Source organism: Galeopterus variegatus, unplaced genomic scaffold (genome assembly GCF_000696425.1).
Source record: "Galeopterus variegatus unplaced genomic scaffold, G_variegatus-3.0.2 Scaffold1195, whole genome shotgun sequence".
NCBI classification, from domain to species: domain Eukaryota; kingdom Metazoa; phylum Chordata; class Mammalia; order Dermoptera; family Cynocephalidae; genus Galeopterus; species Galeopterus variegatus.
The window spans coordinates 144,264-147,819 of record NW_007727306.1 but is presented as its reverse complement, the minus strand read 5'-3'; the positions used below and the strand labels follow the sequence as shown (position 1 = coordinate 147,819).

The following is a 3,556-nucleotide window of genomic DNA, read 5'->3' as shown; positions in this document are numbered from 1 at the left end:
CTGAGACTATTGGTAACGATGGGGATTGGCTGCTCATGTATTATAGGATTTCTTCTGGAGGTAATGAAATATTTTTAAATTACACAACTCTGTGTATGTACTAGAAGCCATTGAAACTTAAAAAGAAAAAAAAAAGAGAGAGAGAGCTATACTAAAAAAAACCCTTTTACATGGCACTTAACCACTTATCCACATTGGATATAAAAAAGTTCCAGAGCTAGAGATTGGGGAAATTTTTCTTTGTAGAAAGTTAGACCGTGAGTCTGAGCCTCCTCAATTACAAGATAGCTTTAAAATGACCATTCTGAGGGGTTATAAACATGGATTTTCTGGACTTTGGAAATGCAGTCGGCTAGTGTCTGCAACAACTCTGATTAATTTAAAGGACGAATGATGGCTGGCTGGCCATGCCAGTGGCAGAAATGGGAGAACTTCCTGCTTTATTTACCAATCTATATTTCTAGAGTTTGCTCAGGGCAAAGATGTTTGCCCTGTATGAATGTTAGCAATGGATCAGAAGTTAACAATGAAGATCCAATATAGGAAAATCACTTACCTGTCCTAGTGAACTACCTAGAGGGGCAAACATTTCAGTAAACAGAACCCTACTCAGATTCCTAGGACTGAAAGTGAAAAGAATCACATCCCACTCCCTCGTCCAACAGAACAGACATGTATTGGACCTTGTCAAGAGAAATACAGGCATGTCCTCAGCAATGGGGAGGTTGCTGGAGAACCTACAAAAATGTCCATCAAAATGAGATTTTAAAACTGGCTGTTGTGTTCAAACTGTCATGGATGGAAAGAGGTGCTAGGCAGAGATACAGGGAAGGAGCCACCCTGGTCTCCTTCAGCACAAGTCTTCCTGCTGGCTACAGCTCCAACCACAGGTGGCGGAAGCCTCAACCTCAAATCAGCTTCAGAGCTTTGATAATTACGTGAGACCAGAAATTTTTATTATTGAACTGATACCATGTTCTGTGATTTAAAGTCATTGTAGAACATTATTAAAGCAAACAGAAAAGTCATAGGCTGTCTAAATTTTCACTTAGCAGAAAAGCAACTAGCCTCATTCAGTGTATTTAAAAGACAGTAGGAGACACAATTTAAATAGTTTTTAATTACATTCCACCCCTTGAGCTTCTTCAAATTCAAAAATAAGCACAATAATAGTATCCAATCCATAGAATTGCTGTGATAAATTTCTTCACTGCATAGCAAACAGTGAACGCTTTTAATCAATGTTATTATTATCACTTTGCTCTTACCATTGTTGACATATCTCCTAGCTCAGTGCTGTTGATAGAACTTCTCCTCTAGATAGGAATGCTTTCTGCACCATTTGACAAGAAGCCACTAAATAGATGAGGCTACTGAGATCTTGAAATATGGGTAGTGCAAGTGAGGCACTGAATTTTTAATTTAATTTAAATTGATTTAAATATAAACATAAATAGTTACATAAATGGCTACCATATTGGACTATTCAGATCCAGACTTTGTATAATAAAGAAAAATTATATGGGGCAGAAAATTGATTGTAAATTCAAGTCCAAGTTCAGTCAATAAGGAAGACTTTTCCAAATCAAATTATTGCTTCATTAGTGTAAGAAATGATGCCAGAAAAACCTAAGAATTAATCAGAAACTAGTAGAGGTAAAGTTACGGAAGTAGAACTGTAATTTACACACCGATTTCAAAGCGAATATAACAAACATATTCACATTGAAATTTGCCAGTATTAAAATATATTCAAACTAACTTTTTGACGTTCAGTCTGGCTCATTAGCATTGATAATAAATTGCCTATGGGATTGATACTACCCATTTTCTAATGATGCAGACCAGATTGTTAAACACAGACAGTATTTTAATATGAGAAGCTGCACCACCTTATTCTGTATGAATCTTGTACCAAAAAAATATGCATCCATCTGATCAGAATATGTCAGCACAAACCTGTGAAAGACTCAGTGCAATTCCACTGTAATATTGGGGGGCAGGGGGTGAGTACAGCTTAGTGAAGGAAAGAACATTCTGCCTTCAGTAAACCTCCTGACTTTCTCTTTTCTGCGGCCAAGAAGAAAGTTTACTTTAGAAAAGAAAGGCCCAAGGATAAGAAGGCAGAGTGAGCAGGTCTCCAAACTGAAGTCTGCAGACCACAAGAAAAGACTGAGTATTTAGCATTATACTCAAGCTATGTCAGATGTTGGGGGAAGTTTACCTAAAATTAGGCAATTCTGGCCTTGTCCTAATTCGATATAGTGCCAAACAGCTGTGTAAAGTAATATTTCCTATTACCGTCACATTAATGATTTGTACGAAACTGTGGCATCTTCTGTATAATGTATCTAAGTGCTTTGAATTTGATTTTTTATGAGTTTGAAATTGCTTTTGCTCATTTTCCCCCATCTAAGCCACCTCCCCACAAACACACACAGTTCTTTTACACAGTTGGCAGTGCAACCTCTGCCCTGCAATAGGGCAGCTGCAGAGAATTTACACTATTCCAGATATATTCTAAGCTGGAGATTGCCTACTTTGTCTAGCCTAAACTTAGCCGGATACTGTGGCAGCAGATCATATAGACTCAGGAGTCTTCTAAAAACAATGTGAGATTAGAAATGCTTAAGCAGGTAAATGACTCTTAAAAAAATAAATTTGTTCAGCATATCTAGCACTTATAATGTGCTTACTGTATATGTTGCACTTTATATGAATTGTTTCTCATAAATACCTTTTGAGGTAAATGATATTTTATCCCCAACATACAAGTAAAGAAACCAAGGCTTGACAAAGACTAAGTAATAACTTGCTCAAGGGAACATAGATAATTATTGACAGAGGTCCTGAGCCATTTGTTCTGCACGATCCAATGTGGCCTCTTGGATAGAAGCAGGAAGAGTTCCTCCTATCAATCAAGGTGAAAGGTGGTGCCATCACCTCCCTGGGGTTGTGGTGACGCAGTGATGTATGAAAACAGTGTGCAACTCTCCATAAATATAACTTGCATCTAAGCTAAATGCCCTTCTCATCCCCTCTTCTTTACAGTGACTATAAAGCAGCTGGAGGAGAAGGGATGAGCTTGCTAATGTTGCAACTTTACCAGCCCTAATTGGAACCCGACCAAGGAAGCAGGAATCCACATCCACAAACTGAAAAACTTATCTGACTTCTGTGCCACTGGGCAACTGGACTCCAGAATGCGGCATTCAAAAGCTGAGCAGTCTGAGACATGATTCTTGACCTGCCTCGTGTTTGCCCAAAGCAGAGAACCTATGGGGAATAAAAAGAAAAACACCCTTAACTCAAGTCAGGGGAACTGGATTTTAGTTTGTGCTCTGTGTTTAATCGGTGGTATTGCCACTAGGCACGTCATTTTTGATCTTCGCGAGTTGCAGACTTTTGGGTCCCTAAAACAAAGATGTAAAAACCAGAAATGATCATTTAAGTCTTTAAAAACTCTAACTTTCTTCCATTTTATCTTAAGATAAAATGTACCCTCAGTATATCTCCAGAAGTAAAATGTTCACTAAACCAGCATTCTTCTTCAACA

General features: G+C 38.0%; 1 long non-coding RNA gene across 1 annotated transcript in view; it reads left to right on the top strand.

Annotated features, from left to right (window-relative positions):
• LOC103592666 overlaps positions 1-3,327 on the top strand; it is a 31,657-nt gene extending 28,330 nt beyond the window's left edge. The window contains exon 2 of the long non-coding RNA XR_550674.1: positions 3,052-3,327. This is a non-coding gene — a long non-coding RNA (uncharacterized LOC103592666). The remainder of the gene's footprint in view (positions 1-3,051) is intronic.
• The last annotated feature ends 229 nt before the right edge of the window (positions 3,328-3,556 follow it).